Source organism: Megalobrama amblycephala, linkage group LG4, assembly GCF_018812025.1.
Source record: "Megalobrama amblycephala isolate DHTTF-2021 linkage group LG4, ASM1881202v1, whole genome shotgun sequence".
NCBI lineage: Eukaryota > Metazoa > Chordata > Actinopteri > Cypriniformes > Xenocyprididae > Megalobrama > Megalobrama amblycephala.
In genome coordinates this window covers 5,229,430-5,250,625 of record NC_063047.1, presented here as the reverse complement: position 1 = coordinate 5,250,625, position 21,196 = coordinate 5,229,430, and the positions used below count along the sequence as shown (strand labels likewise).

Below are 21,196 nucleotides of genomic sequence, written 5' to 3'. Positions count from 1 at the left end.
AATCTAGTGTTGCACATGTTTCTGTGATGGGTAGGTTCAGGAGTAAGGTTTGGGTTAGACCATAGAAAATATCATTAACCTGATATAAAATCAGTGGAAGTCTGTGCAATGTCCTCACTAATATAGTGAAACTAACGTGTGTGTGTAAATGACTGTGGACAGAGATAGGAGAAGAGAGTGAGGAAGCGATAGAGGGACAAATTGATGGGAATTCTTTGAGACAGCGACGTTTCTAATATCAGCTCAGCATCTCCAGCAGTGGTTGTGTGTGTGTGTGTGTGTGTGTGTGTATGTGTGTGTGCGCGCGTGCATCTTTTGGCACAAAACCAATGAAAGAGAGCTCACTGAAGGGAAATGATTCTCGCCTTTTTTGCTCCTCTCTGTGTATTTGCTATCAGATCATGAATTGATATCCATCAGCTATGATCACTTTGTTTGTTCTTTTTTCATTTCTCCTTTCTTTTTGTGATCTGTCTTTTACACTCAAACAATACTTGGACTGAGGCACAGCTGTTTAGCAGAAGGTGCCAGACCCCCACCGTACACACACACACACACACATAAATGAGAAATCAATGTGCTTTTAATGCATGGACTTAAGGCCAATGGAGATGATACAGGCTATCAGCAGGCTTCCTTAATGTCTTCATGAGAGGGATAGTGTCACGATCACCTGTGAGAGTGCCCATCAGCCACTAGAGGGCACTCCATCTTGGACTCTTGTTTTCACCCCTTGGACTACAATTCCCATATTCACCCCTGGACTCATTATTACACTCATTGCACTCAGCTGTTTTGTGTTTCATCATTAGTGTCTGTCTATTTAATCTCAGTTGTTTCTGTCCTCAGTTGTGGTTTGTTGTATTTGTTACGTGCACTGTTTTATATCTCTGGCTTGTTGTTTTGTGGACTGATTACCTGGATTTTGACCTCTTGCCTGCCTTGGATTTACGTTTCTGGACTCCCCAATAAATACTTATGCTGCACTTGGATCCTTTACATCTTGTCCTTGTGCACCCGTGACAGAACAAACCACCACACAAAGGATCCAGCAGCATGAGTATTCGGATTAGTTCCCCAGCCTCCATTGGAGAGCGGATGGCTCTGGTTCGGGCAGTATTGGCGCTGCGACAGGAGGGGAGTGAGGTAGGGTGTTTTGCCCAATTTTTCTGGACATTTTCAAGAGGACTGCGGTATAATGATGAGGCGTTAAAAGGGATTTTTAATGGATGCCTCGACAACCCTCTGTCTCAGTGGGAGTTGGAGGGGCTCCGGACCCTGGATTTTTGGGGTTTCGTTTTCTACCTCGAGGATCGGGGTAGGAGAACCTCACCTAATCTACCAGTCAGTGAGTCCGTTCCCGCCTGTGAGTCCACTCCAGAGTCTTCAGAGGAGGTGGGCACTGAGCCTCAGCTTCACTCCGGTAAAGGGAGGAGGAGGAGGAGAAGGAAGAAGGCTTCTTCCATCCTTCAAGGCCTGGAGTCGGCTCCAGCCAGTGAGTCCGCTACAGAGCCCGCTCCAGCCAGTGAGTCCGCTACAGAGCCCGCTCCAGCCAGTGAGTCCGCTACAGAGCCCGCTCCAGCCAGTGAGTCCGCTACAGAGCCCGCTCCAGCCAGTGAGTCCGCTACAGAGCCCGCTCCAGCCAGTGAGTCCGCTACAGAGCCCGCTCCAGCCAGTGAGTCCGCTACAGAGCCCGCTCCAGCCAGTGAGTCCGCTACAGAGCCCGCTCCAGCCAGTGAGTCCGCTACAGAGCCCGCTCCAGCCAGTGAGTCCGCTACAGAGCCCGCTCCAGCCAGTGAGTCCGCTACAGAGCCCGCTCCAGCCAGTGAGTCCGCTCCAGCCAGTGAGTCCGCTCCAGCCAGTGAATCCTTGTTGGGTGAGCCACCGCCTCACCCTCATAAGCGGAGGAGAAGGAGGAAAAGGGCTTCCTCCGTCCGACAAGGCCTGGAGACCACTCTAGAGGTTGTCTGTGGGTTCTCCAAGCGCCTTGCCCTGCCGGCGCCAACGAAGCGCCTTGCCCTGCCGGCGCCAACGAAGCGCCTTGCCCTGCCGGCGCCAACGAAGCGCCTTGCCCTGCCGGCGCCACCGAAGCGCCTTGCCCTGCCGGCGCCACCGAAGCGCCTTGCCCTGCCGGCGCCACCGAAGCGCCTTGCCCTGCCGGCGCCACCGAAGCGCCTTGCCCTGCCGGCGCCAACGAAGCGCCTTGCCCTGCCGGCGCCAACGAAGCGCCTTGCCCTGCCGGCGTCGCCGGAGCAGCCGGAGCACGCTGCCGTCCCAGAGCAGCCCCAGCCTGAGCACGCTGCCGTCCCAGAGCAGCCCCAGCCTGAGCACGCTGCCGTCCCAGAGCAGCCCCAGCCTGAGCACGCTGCCGTCCCAGAGCAGCTCCAGCCTGAGCACGTTGCCGTCCCTGAGCAGATCCAGTCCGAACACGTTGCCGTCCCAGAGCAGTTCCAGTCTGAGCCCGCTGCCGTCCCTGAGTCCTCCGCTCTCCCTGATACGGCCACGGAGGCCGTCACCGAGCTGTCCGCTCTCCCTGATACGGCCACGGAGGCCGTCACCGAGCTGCTCGTTCTCCCTGATACGGCCACGAAGCACCCTTGGCCAGCCCTGTCGCCACCGCCCAGATCTTCTGTCCTGCCGCCATCATCCAAGCCTTCTGCCCTGCCGCCGCCGCCGCCCAGGCTTTCTGCCCTGCCGCCACTGCCCAGGCCGTCTGAACCGTTGGAACCAGCCTGGTCAGTTCCTCCGGCACCACCCTGGCAATCAGCCAGGATTCCAGACCCGCTGGAACCAGCTTGGTCAGTTCCTCCAGCGCCACCCTGGCAATCAGCCAGGACTCCAGAACCACTGGAACCAGCCTGGTCAGTTCCTCCAGCACCGCCCTGGCTATCAGTTGGGCACCCTGGATCTGGCCCACCATCCCTCCCCCTGATCCTCCTCCTGTCCACCTCCCTCCTGAGTTTTTTGTGTTTTTGTTTGTTTTCTGGTGGAGCGTCTGGTAGCCGCTCCTTTGAGGGGGGGTAATGTCACGATCACCTGTGAGAGTGCCCATCAGCCACTAGAGGGCACTCCATCTTGGACTCTTGTTTTCACCCCTTGGACTACAATTCCCATATTCACCCCTGGACTCATTATTACACTCATTGCACTCAGCTGTTTTGTGTTTCATCATTAGTGTCTGTCTATTTAATCTCAGTTGTTTCTGTCCTCAGTTGTGGTTTGTTGTATTTGTTACGTGCACTGTTTTATATCTCTGGCTTGTTGTTTTGTGGACTGATTACCTGGATTTTGACCTCTTGCCTGCCTTGGATTTACGTTTCTGGACTCCCCAATAAATACTTATGCTGCACTTGGATCCTTTACATCTTGTCCTTGTGCACCCGTGACAGATAGGGCTCACATTTCAGACACACACACACACAGAGAGAGCTAACTCAGGGCCCCATGTGTTTCATGAATATGATAATGGACTGCATCAGTATATTTTATCCGTCTTCTTTATATTTGCTCTCTTAAACAACAGATTCTCAAACCTGTCTACAGGAAACACATAATAATGAATTAATTTCCTTACCGAGGAATTAATTAATTGGAGAAATCTATAGAAAACATACTTCAGAAAAAAACACTGCAAAAACCAAAGGATGAATGAAGGTTGACAGACAGCATGTTTAAGCTTAAAAGGGATAGTTCATCCAAAAATTAAAATTCTGTCACCAATTTCTCACCCTCATGTTGTTCTAATCCAAACCCATAAAACTTTCATTCAAGACAAATGAAGATATTTTTAATAGTCTCTAATTGGTTTGTCCTTCCATTTAAAGTCTAGGTAATCAACATCCTCAAATTTGTGTGTGTGTGACATATGAGAACAAACCTCACTGGTCCTTGTGCGTCAAGCTTCCGTTTACATGTGTGCATTGATTCATGTTTATACGTGAATAAAGCCTAAATTAAAATGTTTACATAAAGCAAATATGTTTCTTCAGAAGCCTTGAATTGAACTGCACAATTAGGGTGACCAGACGTCACAAAAAATTCGGGACAGTCCCGAAATCTAAACTGTTGTCCCGAATCCCGAATCTGGCCCTAGGCACGAATTTAGATATATATGCATGCCCTTTTTTTTTTAAGCCTTGATGAAGAGAGCACAAGTTGCTGCAGCCGCAAGGAGGACAGTGATGCACGCGTACAAGGAGTGATTGATTGTTCGTAGCACTGTGTACAAAAAAATACTTCACTACACAATTATTTCGTTATTTTCGTTTAAGCTTATTAGCGTTAGGCTATACCGATTTCGACTGAAATCCCCCCCCCCACCCCCCGCGTCCCGAATTTCAGCCAATCTCATCTGGTCACCCTATGCACAATTGATATTTTATTGGCTAAAATGATGAGAGAATATTAAAAATATCTTAATTTGTGTTCTGAAGATAAACAAAAGTCTTACGGCTTCAGAATGACATGAGGGTGATTAAATGACAGAATATTCCTTTTTAGGTGAACTATCCATTTAAAGCTGAAGTGTGTCATTTCTGCAACACTAGCAGCATCAAACAGAATTGTAAGAAACTTCACTCTTTCTGAATACGACCAGACAAAACCGCCATAGACCCAAATGTTGCTGTGTAGGGTTTGTCAGGATGCAGTGCATACACAGAAATCATTCTCACACATCCTTGCTTGAGCAACAGTCTCAGCACGTTTATAGTGAGGTGAGGTTCATTTTAATTGACCTACCATGCTTCAATTACCATGGAAACCAGCAATAGATACTCACAGAGTGACAGGTTAATTAACAGGAGTGGAGAGGTTTGGGGTTTGTTAACACATCCACACAACTTCAACACCATCCACACATACTCACACTAACCTACAGCCAAATACACAATCACCAAAATGGAGGTCGTACTCAAATTGTATATGAACAGCTGATTGCCTGATTCATCAAGTATCCCTCCTCCACATACATTTTAGTACACTACAGTAATGCCACTGCCGGTATTTGGAACAGGCATAAGGGGGAACTACATTACCGTTCACAAGTTTTGGGTCAGTCTGATTTTTTTATTATTATTTTTAAATATATTAGTACTGATATTTAGCAAGGATGCATTAAATGGTTCTAAAGTGACAGTCAAGACTTTAACATTGTTACAAGATTTCTATTTCAAATAGCTTAAATGCTATTCTTTTGAACTTTCTATAAGACAAAGAATCCTGAAAAAAATGTATCATGGTTTCCATGAAAATATTAAGCAGCACAACTGTTTTTAACATCAATAATAATAATAATAAAAAATAATAATAATAATGTGCCATCCCAATTCACCTATACTTACACTATACCATAGTATGTAGCCTATTTTTGTAACAAAAAATTATAGATACTTCAGAGCGTGTTAGAGAAGCTTTGGGGCATATACCACCACATCAAAAAAAGCACTCTTTTGAATAGTCATTTGCATTCAGTCCCCGTAAACTGGCCTGTCAATCTTCCTGTCACACTTAACAACATCATATACACAGTCCTCACTTTATTAATTTTGCTCTACTGAAGCCATTTTTCCAACCACACTAAAGAGAAAACAAGTAGCATGTTGATTTGCCAGTCGTGTGTCTTTCATGCTGAGAACTTTGCTCATGTTTTTTGCATAATGATGCATTTAATAGTTATTGGTAAACATATATGTTGGTATTCATAAAAGAAATATTAAAAAAGAAATATTCTTCATCAAGTTAGATACTGACAATTAATAACAGGACATCTTTACTTTTTTTTTTTTACATTTCTACCATGTTTGTAGTTCTTTTTATTCATGTTTCAATTTCTGACCTGAATGGTTATGGGCAATATTGGCACAGATCCACACTTCGAACCATCTGGGAACGTGGCATACTCTTTTCAACATACTATGCTTTGGGATACATTTATTCTAATCACACATACTATTTAGAAAGGATAGGACTGTGCACATTGGGACAGGTAAGAAATGTTTCTTGAGCACCAAATCAGCAAATTAGAATGATTTCTGAAGGATCATGTAACACTGAAGATGGCATAATTGTAATATAGTTTACATTTTAAAATATATTAAAATAGAAAACAGTTTAAAATTCAACATTTTAAATTGAAATAACATTTCACAATATTGCTGTTTACAGTAACAATATTTTTGATCAAAATAAATGTGGCCTTGATGAGAAAAGGAAACCTCTTTTAAATACATTTAAAAAAAATCTTACAGACTTCAAACTTTTAAACATTAGCATACAAAATCTGTTAAATCACAAAATGGCTAAATATCAGGCATGAATTTCTATGTTAGTCCAGACTGGTTAACCCTTAAATGCATACCTCGGGTCTTTAGTGACCCAGGACGTCATTCACTACCCTCCTCCTCGTTCATTTTTTAAAGTTAGACATCAACCTTCTTGGTATTCCTCAATCAATTCATTCTAAAGATTATAAAAGAATGCCTATTTTTGTATTCCTTTTTTTTTTGTAAAAATTGTATAGGGTCGCAAACGACCCGAGGTGTGTATGAGTGTACATATATTTTTTCTGCACAACAATAATTGAATCTTAGATGATGGAATAAGTGCAATTCACCTTTATTCCACAAGGTGGCAATGTCTGATACACAATGCTGAAGTGACGACTCATTCAGACAGAAAACGAAATAATAAGAGAAACATGAAATGGCTCAGCGATTTACTGAATGCAATCAAATATGACTGTAACTGTTAATGGATGGATCTGGTGAAGCTGTTAGCGATCGAAATATTGATTTTGAAGATGTTGAAAATTATATAGTTTCTGAGAATATGTTTGAGATCGCGAATGGGCTCATATTCGTGACCTCAAACATAAAACTAGCCCATTATTTGCTGAATTTACTGGGAAATGAGCTCTGACGAGGACAGTGATGATGGCATAAAACATCTGCTCAAACCGAGCCCTTTCAAGCTCCAAAAGGTAACAAAATATGCTTTATTTTATGTTTCTGTAATTGTTACTCTAATATCAGAGGAGTTTTATATTATCACAACAGGTAGAGATCCTTCCGTGTTAGATATAGATCCCGGTCGATAAAGACCCGAATATGTAAGAATGATTGGCGAAACAGTCATGCATTTAAGGGTTAATAATACTGGTTTGCTGCTGGTCTAGCAAAGCCATGCAAAGCTGGTGTTGCTAATCAGTCAGCACAGCTAGTTGGCCAAACACAACTTAGTAAGTCCAGTGGGGATACCAGCATTTTATATCCCATAATGGCGACCAGCAGCGCTGTTCAGCATTCAATACTGTCATAGTAAGAGATTAAGAAAATTAAGAAAATTAGGAATAAGAAAGAGAGTGCCGTAAAAGAGGGCACAACAAATATTCTCTTGTTCTCTGCATATTCATCTTATTTTCTTTCTGTGGACTTCTTAAATTTCTCTGTCTCTCTCGCTCTTTGTGTCTCTATCATAACTCATTTTTGTTGCACTGAATAAATGTTATATAACAGTCAGTCTATCCAATTATGTTCAAACTGAGGACAGAGAGAAAGACAAAGAGAAAGTGAAAAGTCTGAATGAAGGGATAAAAATGAAACCGCATCTCACTGTATAATGTTTCACTCTTTACCAGGGACTTTACAGAGAAACATGTCATATGATACAGCATTTCCCCTTACACATACAGTTCAACATACTTCTTTATGTTCATTTTCCCACAAAAATCTTTTACACAGATACACATCCAGTATGAACTTTTCTGTTAACTTAAAATCACTAGTTACTCATCATTTAATATGTTCTGTCTTATCAATAGAAAGAGAGGGGTGGGTAACACTTTATTTTACAATGTCCTTGTTACATATGTTACATGTACTTACCATAGTAATAACAGTTAATTATGCGTAATCACATGCAACTAACCCTCAACCAAACCCTTATCCCACCCTATTATTACTCTGTACTTAAATATATAATTACACTGTAATGACACCTTTAAAGTGTAACCGAGGGGTGTTTGCAGATGCTTGCATTTACCATTTTCTGGTCAAGGCAACATTGGCACTCTCTCAATGAGACTGAGAGAGTGCCAGAGACTAAAAATGAGACTGTCTGGACCTGACTGTCACTGTGAATTTGTGATACAATCTCAGACAGCAGGGGAAAACTATGTTAATGCAAACAATACATTTAAACTAAGCACATAAGCATTGCTATGATATCACAATGAATACACTTATAGACTTTAAAAAGTTCTGTCATTGAAGTCTAATCAAATACTGTATTTTGGTTCCAATTCATCTGCCATTTAGCTAGCAGAAGCTTGCCAAATTAGGTAAAACTCTGGAGTTTTGAGCGGTGAGTGGATTGTGACTAACTTGAACATTGCTGATTGGCCGTTGCCTTCAAGAGATCAACAGACATGTATACAGTTTTCTTGCTCTCTTTTAGAGCACATTATGATTATCTAGTCAAAATAACAAGCAGCAAGCACTTTTAATCGTTTTCATGAACAGTTACGATTACAGGGTCAGATTATGGATTAATAAAGACTTGTTTTTACGTCTCCTTGCACAATATTATGACTTCAAAACACATTTTACCAAAGTGCACAATTTGTAAACGAATTTTGGACTTTGCATCGGTTAACCAGCTCCATATGTTTCGCTTTTCTAATATAACAAGCTTGCTCGGTAGCTCAGCCATCTCCGTGGATTTAGGACGAGGAAGCCTTGGTTACGAATCAGGGGAAAAACAAGTCACGGTAAAAAAGCTCAAAGATGAGAGATTAAAACAAGCTAAAACTGCACGATTACGGATGCTTTTTATGTCACATTTGCTTTTGTTAACACTATTGGGTAAGTTTAGGTGTAGTGTTGGTGGTACGTTATTTTAAAAAAAATACTACGCTACACTTTTAGTGCCACTCACCGGACAAAATGTCAAATCAGAACGTACGTATTGGTAGGTATTTTGCGACTCGCGAAAACGTTCCCACAGGTACCTTTTTCTAAAGAGACCAGGCTCGTATTTTTAAGTGTTATTGTCACGTAGACCGCGCCTGCTGTTTCCTGCTACTCCCCACCAGAGGTCACCGGTTCACCACTGTCACCTTTTCATGGCACATGCAGTCACACATCACTCCGGACTACATTTCCCATAATTCGCCATCTAGGAACCAATCACACAATCCCATCAGTAACACTTTATAAGCTGCACTCAAACACACACACATTGCTGAGTATTGTTTAGCCTTTATCCGACCTTGTCTCCATGCTTCATTGTCCTTGCCTAGCCTTGCCTTTGTTTTTGACCCTGGACTGTTTTCCTTGTTTGATGATCGTTTGCTGCCTGTCTTGGCCATTGCCTGTGTCTTGGATTACTCTTTTGCCTTGCCCTCCTGTATCCGTTTGCTGGTGTTTGACCTCTGCCTGTACGACTACGCTCATTTTAATATAGCCTGCACGTGGATCAACAACTCCATCGTCCAGTTCCCTTCATTACAGTTATTTATGCAATGTTTTAATTAAGAATTTGATATTTGATATAAATAATTGTGTCTGTTTGAATTGACTGTCAATAGTACTTACTTGTGTAGAATAAAATTCTATATAAAAAATTACAAAATGTAATTTATATTTAGTACAAATTAATGAATTACAGTAGTGTACTGATAACCTGGGTTTTTACAGTAATTGCGCTGTATTACATAATTACAGTACCATATAGTTACTGTAAATCTTAAGTACAGTAACTTACTATAGTATAGTGTAGGCAATAGTGTTACTGTAAAAACCCATTGAAATGTCTAACAATGTTACTTTTAGTCAATAGAATGTGTTTGGGGACCATCAAAATAAAGTATTAGCAGATATTAAGCAGACAGTCTACTGAAACTCTAATGACTGCTGGTTGACAAGCGGATGCAAAGTTACTTATAGTTAGTAGACGCTCTAAATTGGACTATCAAATGAAATTTTTTTTTTTTTTTCAATTTAAAGGCAAAAAAGGCAACCTGAAATAGTGTTTGTGTCGGTCTCATACTCTGTCAGTATTACAGGACAAAGTGAGAGCACAGAAAAACAGGAACACAAGACTTAAACACCAGACTTTAAATTTACAGCTCATAAACACTATACCTCAGTGGGTGATGTGTATCAGAACAACATGAAACTAACTCGAGATGAAACTGGACCGCTTGTACAAACAGCGCTGTCAATGTGCGGTGTATCTACAACGCTTGCAATAATGATGAAAACGTCAGCATAAGGCAAGAGACTTTTTTTATAACAACTGAAAGTAGGTGTCAGTGGGGGGAAAAAAAAGAGGATGGAAAACTGGGAAATTTTCCCTCTACTCATGACTATTATGATATCTCACTAAGATGACAAACTTACGAGGAGTGTGTCAGCGTGAGAGATACACTGCCCGGCAAAAAAAAGGCACTGTTTGGATTTAAATAGGCAAATACTTAAGAGTCTATATCATTATTGCTGTGATTATTATGTTTTTAGCATGTTAAATGTTTGGGAACTGTTCTTTTAACCCTAATTAATGGAGCATGTAGCTTTTCATTTCTTAAACAACCATGCAGGAAGACGTATCATTCCAGGATGACAAAGCCAAGATTCGTTAGGCTCAAATTGTGAAAGAATAGTTGAGATGAAGCATGAAGAATCATTCTCACACATGAATTGGCACCTCTGAGTCCAGACCTTAAAGGGGTCCTATTATCTATTTATCTGTGTGCTGCACATTTTAAGGCGAACCGCTTCCAGAACCTAAGAGAGTACAATGCAGGGTATGCACAAAAGCTTCTCCTGGAAGATGGAGCAGTTCCCACTTTGTCGGGACAATCCGTTATGGATCACAACTTGTATGTCTTATTATATGTAGTTTGGTTTTCTATTAACAGTTCCAATCATAAGTTTTATGCTGTTGCTATGATGTAAACAAAGGGCAAAGCTTTGCCTCAGCTCCCCTGCTAGCCAACATTAGAGATGATATAGTGTTTACTGTGGCTTTTGTAAGCTCTCGCTATTGTAAGGCTGTTCACCGCTCCTTATGAAAGTTAACCTTGGTTTTGTGATCATTTACTGTTTGTATTACCATAGTTTTCATGACATATATTATGATTAAAGGGTGTATAACATTGTATCTAAAACGTATAGGAAAATTACAAAAAAGAAAGACATACCACTCTGAAATGTCCTGTGAAATCCATGCTGGCAAATTCCATACTTGAAATCCTTTCTGCATTATTTTCTGCTTTTTCGAATATTACCTTTCATGCAATGTGTAATGTAGCTGTCTGTGAATGTAAAAGATCTGCAAAGTTGTGAAGCCGAAAGTGCATGATAAATAAAGTTGTTGTCGACTCTGAACCGCCTAAACGAGTCGTCGGGAATTCGAATCCCACTTCCATGATGGCTACACATCACTGGGTAACACATTTGCCTAATGCCCACGTTATGTTCTACGTTGTCTGCCCGCGAACAACTTGACCTGCCCTCAAACACTCTAGCTAGCTGCTCCTGTTGTGTACATGCCGAGAAATCTTTTCTGCTCTGCAAAAGCAAATTCTCTTTGTAAACATTTCCAAAGGATGAGGATGTGAAGAGTCAGTGGTTAAAATTACTGGTCTAAATGGGATTTACAAAACGCCATTAAAGATGGGACAGTACACACTTTATTTGGACCAACTTGCTCCTCAAAATCGCAACCTGTATGTATGATTATTAATTGATGTATATATTTCCAGCAGGTGTTCAAAATATGCATTTTTGTGTTTTACATTGTGAAAATCTCTGGCTAACTCATGTTATTACTGTCACTCTTACAGCGATACTTTTACAAATCAGCTGTGGGCCACTATTACCTAAAACTGTGTCCATTAATGCAGATTGTCTGTCGTCCTCAAAACTTTGAGTAATGATAAAGGATTGGCCAAGACTTTTTTACAAACACTAACGTTACATCAGTCACTCATGTTAGTGTTCGGCTAATGTACGCCCCGTTATTGATACAGTTCCCATATGTGCACCGTAATAAATTAGAAATATACACATCAGTTTATTGATGGACATACACTTGTTAATGTTGATGGTGAGGAATTACAGTTGCAACATCTCATATTGTATGTCAAACTGAGTAGTGCATCACTGAGAAACGTCCTGCTCAAGTCGTCCTTGCGATGGAAGTTCGGGTTGAATAACTAGTTCTTCCAAGGTTTCATGGTTGGAAAAGTACAAGGTTTGGACTCACACTCAGATTGATATGGTAAAATTTACGCCATCGTTACCGTCTTCACAGTGTGTAATCGCTGAGCTTTAGGAAGGCACCGGAGCTGAAGTTCAGTTATGGCAACGGGTGTTTCGTTTCCACATGCGCTGTAAGCGATAGACCAATCACAACAGACTGAGCCATCTGGCCAATGAGAGCAGAGTAGGCTCGCGGAATGGAGCGATTTAGAGAGACTGAAGAATTGGACGAGTCGTTTGAGAATCATTGAAAAATGTGTTGATGTGCAATGTACAGGTGCTGGTCATATAATTAGAATATCATGAAAAAGTTCATTTTTTTATTGTAAATTATTTTTAAAAATGAAACTTTCATATATTCTAGATTCCCTACATGTAAAGTAAAACATTTCAAAAGTTTTTTTTTTTTTAATTTTGATGATTAGAGCGTACAGCTCATGAAAGTCCAAAATCCAGTATCTCAAAATATTAGAATATTTCCTAAGATCAATCAAAAAATGGATTTTCAAAACAGTAAAGTTCAAGTTCTTTAAAGTATGTTCATTTGTACACTCAATACTTGGTCGGCAGCACATATTACAGCAAATGACTTGCTCTAGCACAAATTACAGCATCAGTGAAGTGTGGCATGGAAGTGATCAGCCTGTGGCACTGCTGAGGCACTACTGAGCCTTCAGATCATCTGTATATTGTTGGATCGACTGTTTCTCATCTTTCTCTTGAAAATATCCCATATATTCAGGTCAGGCATGTTGGCTGGCCAATAAAACACAGTAATATCATGGTCAGCAAACCACTTGGAAGTGGTTTTTGCACTGTGGGCAGGTGCTAAAGTCCTGCTGGAAAAGGAAATCAGCATCTCCATAAAGCTTGTCAGCAGATGGAAGCATAAAGTGCTCCAAAATCTCCTGGAAGATGGCTGCATTGACTTTGCACTTGATAAAACACAATGAACCAACACCAGCAGATGTCACGGCCCCCCAAATCATTACTGACTTCAGAAACTTCACACTAGACTTCAAGCAGCTTGGATTCTGTGCCTCTCCAGTCTTCCTTCAGACTCTGGGACCATGATTTCAACATGAAATGCAAAATTTACTTTTATCTGAAAAGAGGACTTTCAACCACTGTTCACTGTCCAGTTCTTTTTCTCCTTAGCCCAGGTAAGAAGCTTCTGACGTTGTTTCTGTTTCAGAAGTGGCTTGGTAGTCCTTTTCCTGAAGATGTCTGAGTGTGGTGACTCTTGATGCGCTGACTCCGGCTTCATTTGACTCATTGTGAAGCTCTCCCAAGTGTCTGAATCGGCTTTACTTGACAGTATTCTCAAGCTTGTGGTCATCCCTGTTGCTTGTCCACCTTTGCCTACCCAATTTCCTCCTTCTAGTCAACTTTGCATTTAATATGCTTTGATACATCACTCTGTAAACAGCCACCACATTCAGTAATGACCATCTGTAACTTACTCTCTTTGTGGAGGGTGCCAATGATTGTCTCCTGGACCATTGCCAAGTCAGCAGTCTTCCCCATTAGTGTGGTTTCAAAGAACAAGAGATACCCGGAATTTATACTGTAGGGATGGTAATTTAATGACACTCAAATGTAAATATTCTAATATTTTGAGATACTGGATTTTGGACTTTCATTAGCTGTACGCTCTAATCAACAATTTAAAAAAAAAAAAAAAAAAAAACTTTTGAAATGTTTTACTTTACATGTAGGGAATCTAGTATAAATGAAAGTTTCTTTTTTTTTTTAAATAATTTACAATAAAAAAAAATGAACTTTTTCACAATATTCTAATTATATGACCAGCACCTGTATATTACAATGTAAACCCGAATAAGTTGGACTAACTCAAAATTTGAGGTAATCAGTTATGAGTTATGATGTTTCCAATTTTAAGTAAGCAGCACTATCAAGTTGAGTTTGTAGTACTCAATAATTACTCCTAACTTGAAGTACTGAGTTAGCCAACTCATACATTTTAATAGCAAATAACATAAAATATTTAGTTAATTAACTTTTTTTATTTTGAGTTCTTGCAAATCTAAATGAGTTATTTATTTCACTGTAAACCCTAGGAAAATTCAGAAAATGCCAACTTACTAATTTTATAACACAATAGCATGGTATAGCACTTACTGAATGAGTACAGCAACTTAAAACATGTAACTTAACTGCTCTCAAATCAAGCCGCATGCACCACTTGTCACCATGATAGTAACTCTCCAAATACCCACACTGACAGAAACTCTTCTAAATTAACATTAATCACTACTAAATCTCCCTTACCATTAATCTTGTTATTTTATTAATACAATAAAATAAACATTATATAACACTTAATTTTAGCGTTTACTCTCCCTTTTGAGTGCCATGGGCAAAGCCTGCTAGGTAAATATAAATCCCAGCAGAGTTTCAGTTAAACTTAAGTTAGTCTAAATTAAAAGAAATGAGTTCATAAAACTCAAAACAATGAAACAGTTTACTTGAAATACGTCAGTGCTGTGAACTCAAAAGAAAAAGAAAGTTCTAAATACTCATAACAGTTAATTTAACTGAACTAATTTGTTCAATTTAAGTTTGTCCTACTCAAACCAATTAAGTATTTTGAGCGTTAAGGTTTCTAGTGTATGAGAAAATGAAAACATCTTTTGACCTTTGATGCATGCAGACCTGTTGTATGAGACCTTTGGAACCTTTAAAATAGCATAATAGGTGCACTATAAAGCCTCGTTTACACTGCACGCGTGTGCGGCGCATTATGGCTGCGACGCAGCTACCGGAGCTGATATGCGGCCACTCTAGTCAATGCTCGTGTTTACACCAGCCGCGCCACGGTGCATTTGAGAAGCGTCCCAGAAGCGGCTTGACGCGCCGCTTCGCTAAAGATAGGCGCCTCGCCTATTTTTGACGGATGCCGCGTCCAAGACGCGCAGCTCAAATACAAAATAAAGTCAAAATAATCACCCTGAGTAAACTCCCGCTCATATTTCACATCACTAGGAGGCCAGAAACTGAAGACAAGAGATTCGAAGTTGAAAAACTTGAAATATCTTTGTTTTTGTTGTCCATAACTGGAATTTTAAGTGTATTAACTTCATCTGTATGGCTACAGCAAAATAAAATATGGCATAGCAATAAACACAATTAAACCGGGCAAAATATAACCAATTAGCCATTAAAAACATGAAAAAAAATCTGCGAAAACAACGTTGGACAGGCAAATCTCGTGGTCTCGCGAATCCAGCCGCTTCGCTTCTGAGATGCTTCTGGTGTGAGTTGACACCGCTCAGAGGACGGAACAAAACCTTGCCGGAGCCGTAACGCTTGCAGTGTAAACGAGGCTTAAGTCTGAATCTGGCTTGAAATTGACGCCATCCTTAATATTTACATCGGAGAGCTTGTGGTTATGGTAAGGGGCATGACATTTCCCAAACATGTGCTACCCACTGGGCCAGCTAACCAATCACAGAACATTTCATATTTTGGAAGGAGGAGCTTCACCGAAACAGGAACTAAACCGCATATTCGAGCCAGACTGGAAAGAGAGGTGCTGTAATAATGTAAAATTAGTGAAAAATAAAGCATATTCTAGTACACCCAAAACAAAATTAAGACTTCATAAAACAGCATAATATAATAGGACCCTGTCAAATTCTTTGAAAGTCTTTAGGATGTGCTGGAGTAGACTTTACAAAGTGCTCGACTTGCATTGTCAATACAAAATTTGATGCACCTCTTGATGGAAATAATGAATATGATGTTATTTCCATCAACATATAAAATGCTAGAAACACAATAATGATCCAGTCATAGACTCTTAAGTATTTTCCTATTTAAATCCAAACAGTGACTTTTTTATGTCCGGGCAGTCCATAAGCAACATTTTATGCATTCTGAGTTGGGATATTGAGCACTGAAATTTTTGCATTCCTGTATTCCATACTCCTTTGTAGATAGAACCTTTTTTTTAAAATAAAGATTTCACAGCACATATGGATGTGGTTTGGATCATGTTAGTAAAATGAAATTTATGTTGCTGTTGTTGTAGATTTTGTGCTGTTCAGATAAAAAAAATAATAATAATACACCTGACAGATTTAACAGAAACCTTAAACAGAAAAATCAGATTAATATTATACAAAGGCCTACAGCTCAGAAGGAGCCTTTAATAAAGCTACAGTATCAGAGACTTGAGAGCTACTTCCAGAAAGTGAGAATAGCTGACTCATATATCATCACTTTCACTTCATTTTAAACCCTGAATTAGCCTAATTTTATTTTAGATGTATTTGTCAATGTCAACCATACGCAGACTGCATTAACCCTTCTTGACTGATCTATCTGTTAGTTTATTCACTTTTCAATCCCCCTAAAAGTCTTTCTTAGTGCTGCAAATTGTCACTACACAGTGATGTGCTACCAGAACTACAAAGACCATGATGCTGAGCACTAGGGTTTGAACACCTTACAGATGGGATCAGCATGTCAGATCATGTGTAATTACCTCAGTCTCTGGAGAGTGCTGTCTGTGTGTGTGTGTGTGTGTGTGTGTGTGTGTGTGTGTGTGTGTGTGTGTGTGTGTGTGTGTGTGTGTGTGCGCGCTCATCTGTGAAGGGCAGAGAGGTCTCCTGCCTACTGTCACAAGATGTCAAGACCAGAGCAAGCAGAAGACCAGCAAAATGAAGTTACGTAGTTCATCTTAAAATCTAATAAAGCAGAGCTCAATGAAATGTACTGTGACGGTGCTGTCATTTGCCCCATGCTTTTTAATGTCTTGATAAAACCTTTAAACATTGTTTTTTGGTCATATAGTTACTATGTGTTATTTGTGTTATGCAATAGAAAAGTAAAATAATTTGCTGCAAATGAAAAATAACCTTACAAAAATTAATAGCAATTAATACAACAATATAAAGATTAATATAAAAAAATACTTTATTTTATGAATTCAGGCTATAAGCCAACAGAAAAAATATATATATTTGAGGGCTATATGTGTACACTAAAAGGGATAGACAGGGCTCAACAATACATAAAATCTATAAATATAGACGAAAGTTGCAGTAAATAAATCAAGATCTGTGACATTACATTTTCCTCCTAAACGACTGGAATGAGTTTTTTTTTTTTTTTAATTTCCCCAACGAGTCATTCATTTAGGCACAATGGCAAGCTATTTAAAAATTTGAATTTGGTTCCTGGAAATAGTTTTTGCCTGTCTCGCCTCAAAATAAATAAATCCAAGTCACCCACATTGACCTCTATTTGCAAAACATAACCTTAGTGTTGTGGACACAATCTCAGTTCTCAAGATATTCGCTGAGCAATTCACGAGTCACAATCTATTGAAATATCAAACCTGTTCACGTCTGACCATTCAATAGATCGGTTCTTGGAACTAAAACACTCCTTTAGTTTTTTTATTATTATTTTAATAGCTACTGATCTACTGAGAACCTTAGCATGCTTTCAGAGGAAGAAGGACTACAGTGTTCCTGGTGTTCAGATTACCCTAAAGAGGGAGAAACTAAAGAGTCACTCAACACACTGCCACAGCTATAAACAGCCTTGGCACTTCCTGTTGCTTGGTGAACAAATATGGACCCTTTTCACAGATTTGATGGTATTTTTGTTGACATTTTAGCAGGATATAATGGCAGATTAGTTAACACCAGGCCTCTCATGACATTTTATTGATAGTTTTAAAACCTTTAATCATGAAAAATTACTAACTGCACCTTTTAATGTTTATAAAATGTGACATGCAGACAGATACAAAATGGTTTAGTAGTGTGGACAACAATTAACTGCACTGCTTAAATGATTAGATACAGCCCATAGTTTAAAATACTGCTGCTGATTGAGTGAGTGGCAGCAAATTTGACACCTTCCTAACTTCTGTAACCCATATTTCTCAATTTTTGCTCTTTTTGGAAAGTCAGGGAAATTTGATTTTTTTTTTTTTTTTTTTCTTTAGCTGTTGGAGCAAAAGTGAATACATTTGCTATGGTCTCCCAATTTATCCCTTATACCAGGGCACTGTTTAACCTGCTATTCCTTACTTCCTCGTTCAAAATCCAGAAATGTGAAAAGAGTTCATTACACATATCTTATGATGACCACTTCCTCTAAAGCACAATGATGTCATAACCCCAAGGGTTCTGCCTAGAGACAGAGAGGATTCTGTCAAGAGAGTAGAAGACATTCATGTACTTCACACATGACAACATTTAAAGTGAAACTCCACCCGAAATGAAAATTCTGTTATCATTTACTCATCATGTTGTTCCAAAACTTTATGACTTTCCTCTGTGAAACATAAAAGATGATATTTTGAGAAATGCCTGTGTTTTTTGACTAAACAATGGTAACCAAAACAGTTCTTCAAAATATCTTATTTTGTGTTCCACAAAATGCATACTGGTTGGAATAACATGTTGGTGGATAAATGATAACAGAATTTTCATTTTTGGATTGAGTATCTCTTTATGGCACTTTATACCTAAAATCACAACCTTAAGCTTTTTTCCATGAACATTTGGGATGAGCACCATTTATATATATATATATATATATATATATATATATTCCAGTACAACCCTCCAGACTTTGACACTCACACATGCAGGAGCCCATATGAATAAACTTGTCTTTTATCAAATCTAAATAAGAGCAGTTAACTTCTCATGGTACAACATATTTGACAACTTTCTCTCACTGGTAGGTGAAACATTGTGCCTTAAAGCTGAAATATCACTGTTAAAAGCGATTATGACCAGCATAAGCATTCATCTGTATCGGTCTTTAATATAGGGATCCTAAAAGCAACACTACGTGTACAGCGGATACATACATAATTCATATATATGCATGACCACAAACTGCCTTAATGTAAGTCATTTCCATGAAAGACAACTGAGTACATGAATATTCTATAGTGCATACTACAGCAGGATAAAAGTCTGATGCACTGATATTAAGAGAGAGAGAGAAATTCAATATTTATTAACAGGCAGGCATCATTATTTTTCTTCCATCATCTTCCATTATCGGTAATAAATGCAACTATACTTCTATGAAGATAATGCATATGAAAAGTTTATTGGTCGTTCTCTCAGACAAACACCTTGATTCGCCAAAAGTAGAGAATTTTTTTTTTTTTAAACAAACCCAACCATCTCACATGAAGCCAGTCTTTGTCACATAAAGATTCTTGTTCAGTTGCTCAGATATGGGTTTAGAAACGAGTGTGTACATGAACTTTGAACACACTTCTTCAGCTAAACCTCACTACTGCAGTGGCAATAATAAACATTTATACTGCCTTTAACCATTGCTGTTAATGGAATTCTAACTTTTTCCAGAAATTTAAGCATTTGCTTTTAATGCACACATATGCAGGTCAATGGTGGGAGACATTGACATTTAGCCACTGTGAACTCCTTGCCAATGTGCTATATATTACATATGCCAGAAAAGCACTGCTATTGTAAACTAAATCTAAATATATTAAACATTTCTTGCAGTAATAATTTTATATTATGCAAGAAATGTTAAAGCAATAAAATTACTAAAACTAAACAATAAATTAAAACTATATAGCAAATAAAAGCAAAAAATACAAAAGCCTAAAAAAAAAATAAAAAAAAGGAAAAAAAAACCCTTATATGAGACACAGTATTGGACAATAGTAAAGCAAACTGTGTGAGAAGGATTGAAACTGATATTGAAGATCCAATTACAGAATGATATTGAGATGCATTGCAATACTGAATCGGGACATATGAACGTATCATGCATATTCACAGAAATATGAGCCAGTTTATCAACAAAGACCCAAGTGATGACAAAACGATATATGCAGCAGCAATCTTGACTCATGTCATAAATAGTTCTCTTCAAAAGGGAAAACTGATGGGAAAATGAAAGCAAGAAAGACAAAGAGGGAATTCTTCATCTTTGTCACACTTTAACATCAGAGGCTTGGGGGTATCTTCATACTCCAGTGTTAAGTTTGTGGCCAAACATAGCCAATAATAGCAAGGACTGCCAAGTGGGTCACTGAAGCCATTGGAACAGACCGACACTAGTACACACATGCTACCATTTACTCAAGCCAACTCAAACTGTCAAACACACGAAAACTAACCAGCACACAAGCAATCAAATTCTCACAGAAGTGAACACAGATTGCAAGATGAGGATTCTCTTCTCTTTATGCAGAAACACAGTCATGCATCTCCAGTTGAGTCAGCGACAAGTCACTTCCTCTTATAGGTGACTGTCTGGTGCACATCCAACAATTTCCTCTTTTGAACACATGCACAAACATCATGCACACAAACAAAAGTGCACACAAGCAGCCCTGTACCATCAACAAATGCAATCTGTATGCCAACGACCCTGACAGAAACAGTGAAACCAGTGAACGTCCAGTGTTATCTACTACAACCACAGGCTTCTTTTGGCCAACAAGCCTTGTGAGAGAATCAAAACACAAGACTCAATATAAACAAACGACCATTTATACAGCTTAAAATGGTTTTGAGACAGCCAAATAATCACAGAAGGCCTATTCACTAGTGTAACTCAATACAGTTGAATGGGAGTGTAGACATGATGCTGTGTGTGAGGTGTGCATGAATGAATGGATTAGTGTCCCTCCTCCCACCGTCTGCTTCACATCTGATGGCTGTTTGCTGCGGCAAGACTACCATTACAGACACTTCCAAGAGAGATGCAGCCATTTAATTTCTAGCCTTGTCTCTAGAAACAATAATAAAGCTAATACACTTTATGTTGCAATCTTTATAATAGTGCAGTGCATTTATAGTACCCAAAAGACTCTGATTTGCCAGACCAAAGACTATTTAGATAAACAATAGCTTTTAATACTATTACAAACATATAAATCATAATACTAAAAA

At 39.4% G+C, this 21,196-nt stretch overlaps 1 protein-coding gene across 4 annotated transcripts in view; it reads right to left on the bottom strand.

Annotated features, from left to right (window-relative positions):
- The window catches only part of lrch2 (leucine-rich repeats and calponin homology (CH) domain containing 2), a 90,076-nt gene that overhangs the window by 67,866 nt on the left and 1,014 nt on the right, over window positions 1-21,196 (bottom strand). The gene's annotated exons all lie outside the window — the stretch shown is intronic.